Below are 17,233 nucleotides of genomic sequence, written 5' to 3'. Positions count from 1 at the left end.
ATGCTGTTATAGCAATAGAGACCCAAGGTGGTAAGGTCCTGGGCTATAAGTGGGGATGAGGGTAACGGTGAGGAAGGTGGTGAGATATTGACATGCATTAATGATGGTGATGGGGTAATGGATCAGGTGATGATGAAGGGGATGTTGATGATCACGTTGGTGATGGTGGTGCTGATGGGGCAGTTGGGTATCAGTGGAAGAAAAAGAGGAAGCAACGGCCACTGTGTTTCTTTAGAGAGAACCAACATGTTCTGAGTAACACCCACTCCACTCTCCCGGGCACGTTTAACTTCCATCAGTGGTCCTGAACAAATGGGCAAACGTGAGCCATAAACGTGCCACCCTCACAGTTCTGACATATTCATGAGTTATTAGTCACGTTTGCTTCTTTAAATCACTTACTTTTTAAGCTCAAGGAATATCGTTTTTAAAGAAGACAAAGTGAGAGAGTGGCATGGACATATATACACTACCAAACGTAAAATAGATAGCTAGTGGGAAGCAGCCGCATAGCACAGGGAGATCAGCTCCGAGCTTTGTGACCGCCTGGAGGGGTGGGAGGGAGACGCAAGAGGGAAAAGATATGGGAACATATGTATATGTATAACTGATTCACTTTGTTATAAAGCAGAAACAGCACGCCATTGTAAAGCAATTATACTCCAATAAAGATGTTTAAAAAAGTTTTATTTATTATTATTCATGGGAAATTTATTTTTTAAAAGATACCCAATTATTTTATTATTATTAAGTGAAAAACAGTCTATCTTTGGCATAAATTGGAAATGCTAGTAAAATTAAACACTGTGAAAACAAAACTTTATAGTCAAATCTTAGTGTGCCCAAGACTCTGAACCTGCTCTCTGCTCTTTCTTTGTTAAAAATGAAGGCTGAAAGCAATAGAGACGTGTTAAAGACAGAGTAGTGCTAAACTGTAGACTTTCCCCTTCATGAAATCAAAAGCACTAAAGAGAATTGAAAGGGAATGATTTTCTCAGTATGTGATAAAATGTCATGTCATGGAGGATCAGTATGTCACCTACAATCACCTAAAATCACATTCCACAGTTTGGGAACGCTGTTCTAAGAAAAGATCGTTTCTGCACATCTGGAACACTGCAGACTCCTGTATCTTAGGAATGACGGATGCGTGAGGGAAGGGAGGAAAGAGGGAGGGTGAGCAACAAACGGGCAGGGTCTAATCACGCGGCAAAGCCACTGAGAGATGGAGACAGATGGTTGGTAAAAATACCTTTGTTTTTATTCTTACAAAAAGTGCCATTAGCAAGAAAGAAACCATAAATGATCATATAAGTACCTCATGGTGAAGAGGTCAAAGGAACTGAAAGAGAAAAATAACTTCGATACCACAAGCTTTGTAAAACTTCCACTTAAATAAACAAATTGTTGCAGGGAGGCTCCCAGAATGCCATCTGGGAAGTGATGGCAGAACTGAGACCCCAGCATCTGCGGAAACATAAAAGTGTATATTTCTTTCCTATCTGAAAAAAAAAACAGAATCTTGACATATGCCTTCCAATTTGTGTAGCTGATTTCTCACACTTTTAACAGTCTAATCATGTCTTCAACAGCAAGAAAATTTTTTTTCCTTTGGGAAGTTGATGTAAGGGATGAGACCGGCCTCTTCGTGTCTTCCCCAGCACTTCGCAGATGTTTACATGAATATTCTCATTTTTGGCAGCCCTAACAGCTAGGTAATGTTAGCCATACTCTTACGCGGATCTGAGCCCCATGAAGGCTAGTGAGCAACAAAACTGAGATTCATCCCAAGTCCACGCCTTTGCCACCATCCTGACTGCTCCCAGGTAAAGTGAATGAACTTTGGTGGTTGTGTGTGTGTCTTTTCTTCTTCGTACTCATAGGGACTCCTTGGCTCAGCATGGCCATTAGGTAACGAAGAGCAGCGCTCGGCAATTTGATGGTTATTCTTCACCCAGATATTAAGCTGCCTTAGATTCTGGTCAGCACACAGACATCTCAAATAAGTGGGTGGAAAGCAAATGCCCAATACTGTTTCCAAATAATACCCAGAAAACCCATGGAGTCATTTGATTCTTAAGACTAGGGTTTTCGCATTCAATATATACTTTTCTTTAAAAGTTGTTATTCAGGAATTGAGAAATGTCTTTGGGTTTGATAAATAGATATTAGCACCCTGGAGCAACATTTATCAAGAGCCCACCCAAGCATGTGAAAACTGCAGTATTGTTCAGCGTGCATGCAAATTAATTAGTGCCTTACATGTTAATAGCACGTATCTTAGGAACACCTCAAAAGAAGTTGCCAAATAAGTGTCTGAAGCTGACTCAGGGGAGTCCTGTGGTTATAATCAACACAGAGGTGCTGAGCTACTTCCTGTGTTCTGAGATATTTTTTGCTCTCCCCCGGGCACCATTTAAAATACCCAAGGAGCAAATAAAATGGTATTGAGTGAAGGACCTTCTGTTTACCCACACGCCTCTACTAGGAGACTATTCTTCCTGCCTCTGAAAGTACCATACAGCTTGATAATGAGTCAGTGACACTACAGACAGTCGGTGAGTCAGTGGTTAGGGGCGGTCCATATGCCCGGATCTGTTTTCACAGAGGATCTGGGTGATTATTATTCAGGAAGGCTATGTGGATGGGAATCAGGACACAGATTTCTATTTCCACTTTGGCTAACTTGCTGGGTCTTATGAGATGGGTTACATTTTACCTCTGTAAAAAGAAGAAATGGGTTAGAGTCTCTCCAGTTCCAAAACCAAACAAACGTACAGTAAAAAAAAAACCTCTGGAGCCCGAATGTTGATGTAGAAAGTCTATAAAGTGCAGCGTTTCTTAGTGGGAACTACCATAGTGAAGCTGAAATGTTAAAGGGACTTTGTGATTTATCAGATCTACCAGAAGCCGGAGGGATGTCATTCTCAAGGCATTCTCTGCACAGGGTCATTGCCTGAACCACTGCAGGGCTCAAGGTAGTTGGAAGAAACAAGTCGCAGAATCCTCATGGGAACCTGATCCCTCCAGCTCCATCATAGACTAGCCGTGGCTGTCTTTCATGAGCTGATTTGTGCAGTCAGTTTACAGATGAACCTTGGGAACACAAATTCTTTTGTAATTAACGCTCCCTGCTATCCAAGCAGAATTTGGAGATAAGAAAACACGTGTTCTGGGATAAGCATATCCGAACCAACCAGCAGCGTCCACCTCCACTGTTAACTTGGACACCAAGATTTAGTTCTACCTAGGTTTCAAGTAGATGAAGAAAGAAGGGTGTTTGTTAGAATTAGATTTGGCTAAAAGAGACAAAAAAAAAAAAAAAAAGACCTAGAGAAACATCGGCTCAAACAAGTTGAGAATTGATTTCTCTTTCAGGTAAGTGCAGATTGTACATGTGCAGAAGAGATAATACAGCAGCCCTGAAACTGCTCTCCTTAGAAAGACCTGCTTGCAAGGTCAGCCTTTAGCTAGCATCTGGGAACTTGGCTCCCAGGGTGTCCAAGTCGACAGTAAGCCGATCTTAAGGAACATTAGCCATCTCTGGCACAGAAGACAAGAAATAGCGGGTGATTCTTTTTTAAAATTGTGATCAAGGGTCTTATCCCACTAAGCCTATGCTTCAACTCTCTGTCCACTTCCTCATGAGAGTTTGGGATTTGGGTACGTCCTGGGCAGAGGGTGCCTAACAGAACCAGCTCCCAGTGGGCACAGAGTCTCTGCTGGGCTTTCCTGTGCAGAGACATCTCATGCACATTGCTGCATTTTCACTGCTAAGGGAAGAGTGGTTCTGTGTTACCCCTCACGGGAGGCAGAATGCACAAGGAAGCCTGCACGTGGATTCTTCCAGACTCCACCTATCCGTTTTTCCCTTACGATTGGCTGTATACCCTCATGACATGACGGTAATGAATCTTAGCTGTGAGCACACCCATATGCTGAGTCCTGCGAGTCCTAACAAATCTCCAAGCGTCAGGGTGGTCTTGGGGAGCGGAAACCGTTCGGGACTGCTGGGGCAGCTCCACAGTGATAGAGACCTGGGCTTCCACTCCCTCTCGTTTGCTGTCTTCAATGAGCATCTGGTCCTTGTGGTCCAGGATGACCCTTCCTTACGTCTACATTCCAACCAGCAGGAAGGAGAAAAAGAACAAGAGAAGAACAACCCTCCCCACCATGATTTAATTACATTTCCTAACTGTTATACAAATCAATTACATCCCATAAGCCAGAATTTAGTCAGATAGCCACACCCGGCTGCAAAGGCAGCTGGAAAATGTCATCTTTATTCTGGGCAGTCACGTGTCCAGCCAGCATCCCAGAGTTCTCTACTGAGGAATGAGGAGATGGATACTGGGGGAAAACTAACAGTTTCTGACACAGAAGGCAAGAAAATAGTGGGGGATTGTTGTTTTTTTTTTTTAAATTGAGATCAAGTTACGAATTTTTATACCATTTATACCATTAAGCAAAATTAGACAGCTCAGTATTACATCAATTTTAGGCTGGATCTTCTAACAATGAAAATGAGGCAGGCTTCTTGCCTATTAAAAGATTTATTCTGGGATCAGTGACCAGCTGCTAAATCATTTATAAGCTATTAAATGATTTACATATGGATGGAGTTGAGAGTTCCTGGACGTTGAGTCCCTACCATTTTCCTCACTCTCTTTCTCACCCCATTTTCTGAATATTTCTAAAAAGAAAGTATTTTGACTGGAAATCTTCAGGTCAAATGGAAAAATCAAGGCTACTATGCTTGGTTCTCTATACAGCTCATAAAATTGTACCAGGCCAACATATTATAACTCTTGTCCTTAGGGAATTTCAAATTTAATACATGACAGTATTGAATATTATGACATATTTTTATGCAAATCTATTACTATCTACCAGACACCGATGCATGCGTTATTAACCTGGGTATTCACAGATGGGCTTCGTGGAGTTCTATGTCCAGGCTTGAAATGTGCAAAATTATGTACAAATATGCATTTTTTTCTGTAGATTTCATCAGCTAATCAAAGAAGTCTAACTCCCAATGATTACAAATCTTTCCATTCATAGTTTAATTCCTCACTGCCTAGAGATGATAGATGTTCTGTGATCCAGCATGGTAACTTCCCAGTGTCCTGGACACTAGTGGTGAGGGAGGAAGAATTCACCAGCCAGCCGGTCAAGATCAGAGGTGTGGTCCAGGGAAGAAACAGAGCCAAGCATCACGCCCTAGAGGGTCAGAACTCAAAAGCTAGGTCTTAATTATAGAGGAGCTCTACCAAGCAACACCATTTTTTTAGGACAAGTCACTGTTAAGCAACATGTCTGACTTTCATGTAGTATGGCCCACGGTCTCCTGGGCCAGCAGCTAGTGCCAATCCAACGACATCCATTTTTCGTATAAATCCCAAGCTTCTTGCACACAAGCCTCTTGCAGCAGTCTCCTATCCTGAGCATGACTTCTGCTTGTCCTGGTGAGGGCTGCAATAGATGATTAGGGCAATTAGAGCAAACTTCAGAAGCCCAGGTTTAAACAGGTAGTGGATCACATCTGCTGGGCTAGCCGTCAGCAGCCATGAGGAAACAAATAATATAGTCAGTGTGTTAGAACATGGATGATGAAATTGCTTGCTTTGTTTTTGGGGGGGGCAGGGGTGTATGTTTTCTTCATATGATAGAAAATTGCAGGGCAATGCATTGGTGACCTGAGCCATTCTGCTCAGTGATGGGAAAGCAGACTTATTCTCGTGAGATTAGCAGTTTGGATGCAAGGATGAATAGCCTCCTGCCGTCTCGTGTTAGGTATGTGCAGGACGGGGCTTGTCATCTGAAGGCTGCAGCAGGCTTCTAAAGCTACAGGGATATCCAGGATCACACTGTTTAGGGACTGAGCCTGATGATGTCAGGGGCAAACAGACCTTTGTCAAAGGGCCTTGAAGTCAGCAACCCATCACAACTTGTAATTTTTACGTATCAGGAGTGGGCCAGCTCTGACATCCTAGGAAACTGTGACTAGCGTTCTTGCATCACGGAAATTATATCAGTTAGGGAATAATTTAGGCTACAAAAAACTACAGTGGCTCAAGTCAACTAGAAATTTCTCTCACTCCCCGCCCAGAGGGAGGTGCTTTGTCCAAGCTCACATTGTCCAGGGACTCACACTCCTTCTAGCTTGTTGCTCTACCATATCAGGGAAGGCCTCCAGCACTGTCACCGTGTTCCAGGCTACAGAAGGGAAAAAGAAAAAATAGCGGACAGCAGGTGGTCTCCCTTCAAGGATGTGCTGCCCAGGTAACCCACAGTTACTCCTCGGTTCTACTGGGGAGAAGTAAATCCCAAGGTCACAGCTTGCTGCAGGGCGAGCTTAGAGACGTGAGCTGCAGCTGGGAGGCTGCGTGCTCTGCCGAAACGGGTAGGGGGAGGGGGCTTGTAGTCAGTTCTATCACTAGAAGGAAAAAGGGGACAATGGGTTCTGGGAACAATGCTCAGTCTCTGACACAGTGTGGATTCTCTTTCGTAGCGTTAGTCGGAAGCAGTAAAGTGCAGTAGAAAGAGCAGGGCTTCTGAGTGAAACAGACACTTCTCAATCCTGTGTCTCTCATGTCAGGTCTGTGTGATGGTAAACATATTATTCTATTTCAATGAACTTCCGTTTCCTTAACTATAAAATAGGAATAAGAACCCCACCTAACTCACAGACCTATGAAAATTGAGTAATTATATGTCCACGGCGCCTGATACATAGAAAAAAATTGTGTGTGTATCTGTACACACACTTGTCTATATCTGTATCTCTATCTACATATATATCCATATCCATTTACATATATTTTTGCCAGGTTATGCAAGGAAAAAGATACAGAAAAGGCAAATGATCAAGGTTGCACTGACCTTGAAAACGGAAATGAAAGAACTTTCCCTTTTAAAAGTTCCATTTAGTCTGTGTCCTTAACTAGAGGCCATACTCATTTCTGAGAAGGAAAAGAGACAGACTACATTCCTTGCGAGAATAAGGCAGCAGATTTACCGTCTAAGACACTGTCAGATAATGAATTGAAAGCACCTGAGTTGATGTTACACATGAAACTTTGGGTAGAGCTTCACGACAAATGTCAAGAGTGAATATTTCTTGCTTCTCTGCGGTATGCTTATCTTCTCAGGTTTTCAGAATCCTGTTCCTTGGAGGCCCAGCTTATAGGCTGACTCTCCCCCCTCAAAGCTTCTCCTCTTCTCTCAAAGGCAGAATGAATGCTTCTCCCGCTCTAGTTCCAACACTGCACCTTCTGCCCCATCAAGTTCTTCTGCCTTTGTGACTGCTGGTGGTTTACACATCTGCATTCTCTAGAAGACTACAAGCCACTTAAGGGCAAAAATCACACTTCATGTCTTCTTTGTCATTGTCTCCCCCCTCCCTCTCTAGCTCCTAATACAAAACTTCGCACATACCATGTGCACAATAATCAACGGTAGCTATGTGAATAAATGAAGGGATTCCTCTTTGACCGCTCCAGGTCTATGTTCCAGCAACTATATATTCTGAATTAAAAAATTAGGACTTGTTATCTGAGACAGGAACGTATCAGGATAAGGAAAAGATTACTTTAAATCTTAACTGTCCTGGGGAAGATCTGAGATATTTGGCTGTGGTCAAAAAACATGCATCTTTCAGTGAGTTAATACAGCTTTAAGTTTTGTTTACCTTAAGTAAGTCATTTAACCTTTGTAGCTTCTCATTCCTCTTGGCCCAAGAGGAATAATGCTTGACCGGCCTGCCACACAGGGTTTCATTGTGATGAAATCGCGATGTGGGTGAAATCTCTAACTCACTGTAAGAGCTGAGGTCATAGTTACAGAAGTAGCTTCCCATTTTATGGAACATAAAAATTAAACTCCCAACTTTGACTTCTCTGGTCCCACACCTCCATAATCCTTCATGGCACAAGCTGGTGTTTCTTCTTGTTTCGGAGCAGTGACCTCTCACCTTTCATAGCTAGGAAGTTTCAAGACTTAGAAGACACTTAATAAATAAGTCTGAGTTAATCCAGCGAGTCAAAAAATTCAATGATCTGATTCAGCCTCTTATATTACCCCATAGAGATCAGACCAGCTAGTTCCTTTTTCTATCAGTGATGGACTTTCCTCTCTCACCTTCTGCCCCAGAATGTATAGTAATCTACCATCTTGAAAGAAAATTCTGCAAAAATAAACTTTCACGGAAAAGATGTATGAAGGCCACCCTCGCTGTGAAGATGTTAGGTTTCCACAAAAGCAGAGCAGACTGTAAATTTGAACCTTAACAGGGGCAGCATCCACCTAAGATATGGTCTAGTTTCCTAAGGCTACAATCTATTAACATTACAAAGAGGGTGTGATTAAGGACGTGGTTATATGATTTTAGAATTATGCTGAAGAGGAGGAAGGAGAGAGTAGAATCCTTCGGTAAACAGGAAATGGCCTGGAAGATCAAAGGTTCTTGTCCCCGAAGTAAGATTTCATTATTCATACAGTCCTTTTTAAAAAATGAGAAGGGTCCAGGGGAAGCACAGTTAGATAAATGATAACCAAGTCCAGGAGGCCTCCTCTTGTGTCTGAGCCACAGAGAATACAAAAGAGTCATTCAGCAGAAGGGTGCAGGATTTCTGCTGGTGGACGAAGCAGGGATGGGGTGCTGCAAAGCTGTGAAAGCCTTGGAATGTGATGTATTTTTTTTTTAACTTTTTTTTAGAGCAAGGGTTCTCAGCCTCAGCACTAATTGATATTTCGGACCAGATAATTCCAAAATGTCATGGGAGGCCCTCCTTTGCATTGTAGCATGTTTAGCAGCCGCCCTGGCCTCTACCCAGTAGATGCCAGTAACATCCCCCAGTTATAACAACCAAAAATGCCTGCAGACGTTGCCAGTGTCCTCTCATTGCCGAAATAGCTCTCCTCTTCCCAGCTTGAGAATATTGTTCTAGAGCCTGTGAGTATTGGGGGTCAGTTCTTAGAGAAAAGTTCAAAAATGTAAGACTTCTCTTTTGTTTTACTAAGACATAAACAGAGTAGGCAAAGCTGGTGCAGAGGGCATAGACTTGGGAGGAGGGCAGGACTGTTCTAGAAGGAACCGTAGGGATAGCAGGTAAGGGATGGAATTCTTGGGAAGGGTGGTCTGGGGGGGTGGGCAGGGGAAGAGATCTACTGATAATACTGCAGGGAAATATCCCGGCAGGGAAGATTGCTTAGGTAAAGTCAGCTCAGATAGGAAGAATCTGGTCAGTACCACAGGCCTAGGCAAGCAAGATTCAAGAGTGCAGAGGATGAGAGAACCAAAACCAGCAGCAGTCATGAGCAGTAGCCAGTGAAACAGATTCCAAGCCCAGGAACTGGCCCCAAAACTGTGTATCCCACCTCTAAGTTTGATGCCCTTTTCACTGGCTGCACTTCATCATTGCATCTTCACTATGCGTTAATGATCTATGTGGTGATGTCCTCTTGGGATGCTTTGGGCAACATGTATACAGAACCCAATTTAAATTGGCCTAAACAACAAGGACATTTATTATCTCAATAGGACATGTATTATCTACAATAAGACCAAAGGTCAAATGTCTTCAGGTTTGGATAATTCAATGGCTAAGCAATGTCATTGGCCATACAGGTTCTTCTCTCCTTTCCACTCTGCCATTCTCAGTGGGTTGGCTTGTCCTTAGCTAATTCTTTTCATGGCTCCAGAATGGCTGCCCAGCTCCCAACATCACAACATAGAAGAAACAGCAGAAAGAATCAGTTCCTATATATCTCTGACAAAAGGAGAGAAATCATTTTAATTGGCCTCCCTGGGCCCAGAGGTAGAGCTCAGCTATCTTGAGCCTGTGGGTGGTCTGCAAATCCCCAAGCAAAACTGTGATCTGTCAACAAGGAAGAAATAGAGAACTATTGAACAGGCGTCCAAGGGAATCTACTATCCGTGGATGATTTCGTTTGTTTTAAACTTCACTAAAATTCTGTGAGGGTGGTACTATTATTAACTTCATTTTACAGATAACGAATTAAAGTTAAATGTCTTGCCCAAGGCCTTTCAGCAAGCAAGTGGTGGGGTGATGTTTCAAATAGGATCTGACTTCAGACACCATGCTCCTTAAGAGTCATTCTATGCTGTACGGATTGCCTCACACTCACACCCCACATCATTTGTACTGAAAACTGGGCTACTGCTAGCACCCTGTCCCATTAGTTTCCAGGAATAGATCACAATTTCAAGGTCCAATCTGAAGAACTCCTAAGTTTTTGTGAGTGTGTGTGTATGTGGGTGGGTGTGTGTGCAAACACAAAAGCCAATAGGAGAGTTTTTACTTTCTTTTGTTTTTCAGTCTTCCCTCTCTCCCTGCATCTCTCCTGACTTAGTCTTTCACTCTCTTTCTTTAAATAGCTGTCAATAAACAGATACTTTATGAGAATATTACTTCTCTTTGTTTAAAGCCCCACCCAGAAATCTGCGGTAATAGCTCCTGGGCTACCCAAGACACTGACACCATTTCTCCAAGTTTCAGAGAGTTTGGTCATGATGTGTTAAAAGGAGTTTAATTAAGCAAAAGAAAATTCAATAAACATATATTTTGCAACATACCGTCATACTGTACTGATATTTATTTTCAACAGAGCTTCAATTTATCCATGTTGAAAGAAAGAAAAAAGAAAGAAAGAGAAAGAAAGAAAGAGAAGAAAGAAAGAAAGAAAGAAAGAAAGAAAGAAAGAAAGAAAGAAAGAAAGAAAGAAAGAAAGAAAGAAAGAAAGAAAGAAAGAAAGAAAGAAAGGAAAGAAAGAAAGAAAGAAAGAAAGAAAGAAAAGGGGAGGGGAGGGGAAGGAAGGAAGGGAACAATTCACCAAAAGCCAATTCACTGAGTTATATGTTTCTCTTAAGTACTTACAGAGCATACAATCCCATTTCTGAATATAAGTGAATCTTTGGGAAAATTACTTAAGTCTCTAAGCTTCGTCTTTCTCCTGCGAACATAGGACAATGGTGCTAACCCTCTGGGCAACGGTCACGGTCAGTGATAACGGAGACGCTGTGTTTTGAGCACATAGCAAAGGCTGGTCCAGGTAGGAACTCAGGTCACGTTAGTTCTCTCCACGCTCCTGCTTGCTAATAAGTTACGCATCAGGAAGTTCCTTCTCTTGAGGTTCACCCTACCTCCTACCCCTGATTTACAGCAGTTCGGGGATACCCACTTTCAGCTGCCTACCCATATGCTCCTTCTGTATGAAACCCTTCCCCCACCCACTCCCAGGTCTCCTCTTGAATAACTCGTATTCATCCTCCGTGTTTCGGCTTAAACATCACTTCCCTGAGAAAGCCTCCTCTGATTGCCTCCTAGACCAAGTCAAGTCCTGTTGAATACTCTCTTGATGCCATGTATTTCTCCTCCACAGCACTCAATACATTTGTGATCAAAGTATTGCCATGATGAGCTATGTCATGTCTGTCTTTACCTCCAGACTGAAAATCATCCAAGGGAAGTTACTCTGTCTTGTTTGCAGTTGTATCAGCAGCATATAGAACACCCTCATAGAAATATCAATTAAGTGAATAAATGAACTCCAAGTAGTACCCTGCCCTCTGCCCCCCAACCCCATCACCTCTTTAAGAAGTAAGTTTCAGGGCTTCCCTGGTGGCGCAGTGGTTGAGAGTCCGCCTGCCGATGCAGGGGACACGGGTTCGTGCCCTGGTCCGGGAAGATCCCACATGCCGCGGAGCGGCTGGGCCCGTGAGCCAGGCACATGGCTGGAGCTGGGACAGAAAGGCCAGGCTATGTGTGATGGGACGGGGTGGAGGGTGTGAGAGGGAGGGAGAGGGGAGCAGGTTGCAGGCTGTGGCTGGGAATTGATCTTCCTGTGCTGCCATGTTCAAGCTCAGATCTCAGAGGAGTCCCGGAATTCTGAATTCAAACCCAGGCTTCCAGGTCTTCATAAAGGTATATTTGTCAAAGTATATATATTTTTTGTTTAACAGTTTGTTAGGTTATTTATACCTTCTAGATGTTTAGACACAATGTATACAAACCTGCATTTGTACCTTGCCATGGGCCCTGCAAATATTGGATTCAGGCCTGTCTAGCAGGTTATGGAAACTTTCTGGGGCCCCTTCCTTTCTCCTCATTGATTCAAATATTCCTCTTTAGGTCCCATGCCTACCTAGACGGTGGTTGGCCACGGCCCCAAGACCTCCATTTAGTGAGAGTTACCTCGGAAATGGAGTCCCCTTTCTCGGGTCCCTTAGAGCCGGCTTGCTGAGGCCAACCTCTGTCCTCCCTGAACCAGATCATCAGAGGCTAAGATTGTCGCCATGGTGCTGGGACTAGATAGAAAGGTGGAGGAGGGGGGAGGCTACTTCAGGGAACACCTGGCGGCAGGAATCACGGCTCTGAACCCTCAGCTTCCAAAAGAGCTCCGGGTGGAGATTAGGGGCTTAACAGAGCCTCCGTGTCATGCCTGGATGTGGGCCAAAAAAGGCAAGACCTTATTTTTATAAATCAAGCACCAATCAGAGAGGAAAAATTCTGTGAGACCATCTTCAACAGTAAACGGAGGTGGTCACGATTCACTACGGAATGGAAGCTTAGGGATGAAAATTAGATTTCTGTGAAATGCATTGAATGTTAAATCCACTGAGAAAATTCTTTGCATGCAGTCAGGTCAGACACTAGACTAGCAACACTGACACCCAGGATGATTTGCCTCTTAGCATTCTCAAAGCTTATTAAATATTTTCTCCTAAACACAGACTGGTCCTGATGTGTTTAGAATGCAGAGCGGCCAAATCAACTAATTCCCTGTCGTGTGGCCACTTCTCTGTTACGTCTTGGTAGTGCAAGCACTAACAGCTCTACATTCTCTAGCACCTGGATTTTAGAAATTGCTAGAACTAGCCTGTAGCAGCTTGTTACTTACTTGGGAGTTAATTGTTTGGTTAGTAGATTATCCAGAATGCTGAGACAATAGCCAGGTCAGCTAATGACTTTCTGCCTTTGTAGGTAGAAAGCTCTCTTCTATTTCTTTGCCTTTGTCAGGATTTGGCCATATTTAAAGGGGTGTGGGGGTGTGGGGGAAGGGACCTCTACAGCCGTATCTGAGCTGGGCTTCACAGAAAATGCCTCTTTTTGGGGGATGACTGACTTTCAAAGCCCTCTTCCTGCTGATGAAAGTTCAGGGGTTTAGAGGTTTGTTTTTACCATCATCATGAGCTGTGTTATTGATTTGTCTTTATTTTTCTGAGGCTTAGCTATTAAACACTGAAATTCATCCAAGTGTCCAAATTGTAACTTTATCTTTTTTTTCAAGTATCCAAGGACTTTATTTTCCTCTCCAGACAAGTGATTTTTCATTCTTTTGCTATTAAAAGATTTTCACAGTACCAGTTAAGGTTAGCGTTCTGAAGTACTTGAGGGGAAGTATACTGATGTCTGCAACTCCTTTGAAATGCATCAAAAAGCAAGATGGATTGATGGATGGATAGGGGATTGGCTAGATGGATAGAAATGTGATAAATCCCGTATAGTAAAATGTTAAATGTAGAATCTAAGTGGTAAATATGTGGGGGATTGCTGTAAAATTCTTTCATGTTTTCTATATTTTTTAAACTATCATAAGAAAATGTTAAGTAAAGTAAAAAAGACTTTCACAAACTCCCTGATTATGAGTAGTCCAACCATTCCCTCAGTCAAAACATCTGAATTGTTATCAACCTCAGGCTCCATTGTGCAAATAACAAGGAAAAAAAAAAGTGCATATTTGTGTCTGGCTTAAGAGAATAAAGAAATAGTTTTTTTAAATAAAGAGACTTTAGAACAGTTTTATAAAGTCAAAGTATGTGGTGATTACACACACTTGAATAATATCCTTAAACTTGTAGTATCATATAATATCTTGAAAACAAGATTTACTGTAGCAGCAAGGTGTCATGTTCTATACATAGTTGCCTTGTATTACATAACCTGTATAAACTTCCAAGATGGTCGTTTCAATAATACACATCTAGAGAAATGATAGCCTACATTACTTCATTAATTTCCTCTTCCACTATCTAGACTGCTTTTAATCTTTTAAAGCTATGTATCAATTAAGATTTGTAATCTTTTATAATTTCCTTTATTCAAATTTGAACATTACATGTCCATGAATTGAAAAATAAAAATTTTATAGGCACTCAATCTAACCATCATGTATTTTTTATCTCATTAGATTAGTTTATCACCTCTCTCAACCTTAACTGTTCATAAAAATCTCAGTTCAACTAAGACATATAAAAGGAAATGATTTTCAATTCTCCACACACTTTCCAAGTAAAATATAGACATAGAAAAACTAAAGATACCATGCTCCCCAAAGTGAATCTCTATTTTGTTAAATGTATAATTACTCAATAAATTTCCCGCTTAAGATGGTCTTACACTAATTCAGCTGCCTATTTAAAAGTTCAATTAAAGAAAAAAATAGAATCTTAAAAAATATAAAAGAATACATTTTCTTTGGCTCAAGATTATCAAAATACAATTGCTGTATTTCTAAAATAGCAAAGGCCATTTCCTCCTTCATTTTTTAAAAGTTTCTTTTACTTATTGAAAGATGTTAGATTCAGATTTGACAATTTTGTCTTGCAGAGAGAAAATTACACCTATTTAAATATCTAATTCAGTTAATTTAGCCAAGAAGCATTAGTCAAGTTAAACAATATGCTCCTGTTCACAGTAGCTACATCTTTCATTAAGTGAGCAGCTTTATAATACTGAGGAGTTTGAGAACTACTTCATATGAGGATGGAAGCAACTTAACACATATATACCTACACAATCATATGTGTATTCTGGGGCTGCCTCATGCATCCTAGAAAGGGAGGTGTATGGTGCATGCAAGGTATGACACTAATAACATTTATATATTGTCTAGATACAACCATTCATTACATTTAAAAAAATAAAAATGAAATAGCAAGAAAAGAGATTTGCTGTATAATACTTATTCCATTTTTATAGCATGAAAGCAGGTCAATCCACTGTTTCTTTTGCAGTAATTCTTACCAATGACTTAGAATTTAGATGAGGGCCATGAAAATGGCCTGCATTTGCATTTATCCTTCAACAGATTCTAACATATACTCTGCATGAAGTTCAGTTTCTCTGTATTTAACATTCACTATTCAATGCACATCTCTTGCTTTTTACATTGCCTCATGCTTTCCAAGGAAATTTCCCCTGAAAAGAATAGGTGAAGGTAACAGCACAAGGTGAGCTAACACGGGGACCACCTGGAACACAGCTGCTCTTCTGTACATGATTAGAATCATGTCTCCAAATGGAAGGAGCACTCAGAGAGAGAGGAATCTGTGGATGCTACGCTGCCCAGGATGAGACGAAGCTGGTTTCTGTTCTTCCAAGTAAAAGGCCAAGGATTGTTAACCTCGTGGGTTCAGGTGTTGTGCACAAGGCCACTCAGGATCAGGCGAGACTAAGGTCACCCCCAGTGACTTCTGTGAAGCCTCAAGACAGGACACCACATTTATCCTTAAATGAGCAGAATCTTCTAGCAACATTGAGTATCACTTTTCAGAGAAAGTGGATGAGGCTGCAGAAAGACCGGGCTGCAGCGGGAAGCTGTTGCTTATTTCTACACTGGCCAAAACGATGTTCCCGCTGGTGACAGCAATTCCATTTGTGAGAAATTACAAGCTGCTGTGGCAGAACAATTAGTGCAGCCATTCCTTTCCAGGACAGGGCATCCACTGTCGCAAAATGCATCCTCTTACAACAAAAGAGGTTGTCAGAGTTGAAAACATTCTAAAGTCATCTTATTTTGTATGTCTTCATCTGATAGTGGAAGCCAGTTGTCATGGTGGCCAGCAACTACACTGAGCTGCACGTGAGGTGGATGACTGAACACTTGACAACATCTCCCCAAATCATCCATTAGCCTAGAAGGAGCCCCACCTTCCTTTCTTCTGAGGCATCAATCAGAGCAAAGATGGTCTCAGGTTGCAGCAACTATGCGTGGTCTGGAAGGTTCTCTCTATTTGCCATTTTCTTCATAATCCATCTATCTCATGACCTCTTATTTCCCCAAGTAAGTGGCTCTCAGCCAAAAACATGATCCGTATTAGCGCAGGATCAAGAACCGAAAGCTGACATTTTCATCTCAGGCCAACCATATTGAAAGATTACTAAGTAATAGATAAAAAATTCACAAAATAGAAGAACTGCAAAGAGAGCAGCCGTGAGCATCAGCTGCAAAACTCTCTCCTTCTTTAATGGAAAAAAAATTCTGCCTTCTAAATCCTAAACTGATTGGAGCCTTTTCTTCTGCATAAGCTGGGTTCCAGTGTTGACCTGTTGAATCCAGGTCAGCATGATATGATATCACTTACCTGTGGAATCTAAAACAAAAAAAGAAGAAGATACAAAAAAACCCTTCTCTTTCTAATTGTTCATGGTACATAGAGAGAAATACAATTGGTTTTGTACATTGATGTGTATCTTGCAACCATGCTAAGCTCACTTAATTGTTCTAGGGGGGCTTCCCTGGTGGCGCAGTGGTTGAGAATCTGCCTGCTAATGCAGCGGACACGGGTTCGAGCCCTGGTCTGGGAAGATCCCACATGTCGCGGAGCAACTAGGCCCGTGAGCCACAACTACTGAGCCTGCGCATCTGGAGCCTGTGCTCCGCAACAAGAGAGGCTGCAATAGTGAGAGGCCCGCACGCCACGATGAAGAGTGGCCCCCGCTTGCCACAACTAGAGAAAGCCATCGCACAGAAACGAAGACCCAACAGAGCCAAAAATAAATTTAAAAATATAAATAAATAAATAAGAAGACCCCAAGATCACTATTAAAAAAAAATAGGGCTTCCCTGGTGGCGCAGCGGTTGAGAGTCCGCCTGCCGATGCAGGGGACACGGGTTCATGCCCCGGTCTGGGAAGATCCCACATGCCGCAGAGCGGCTAGGCCCGTGAGCCATGGCCGCTGAGCCTGCATGTCCGGAGTCTGTGCTCTGCAACAGGAGAGACCACAACAGCGAAAGGTCCGCATACCGCAAAAAAAAAAAAAAAAAAAAAAAGTTCTAGGAACTTTTTTAGAATCCTTGGCATTTTCTATGTAGAGAATCATGTCATCTGTGAATAAAGGCAATTTTATTTCTTGCTTTCCAGTCTATATGGCTTTACGTCTTTTTCTTGACTTATTGCACTGACCAGAATGATGCTGAATAGGAA

The sequence above is a fragment of the Lagenorhynchus albirostris genome, chromosome 4 (assembly GCF_949774975.1).
Source record: "Lagenorhynchus albirostris chromosome 4, mLagAlb1.1, whole genome shotgun sequence".
In the NCBI taxonomy this organism is placed as follows: Eukaryota; Metazoa; Chordata; class Mammalia; order Artiodactyla; family Delphinidae; genus Lagenorhynchus; species Lagenorhynchus albirostris.
Note: the sequence above shows the minus strand (reverse complement) of the source record.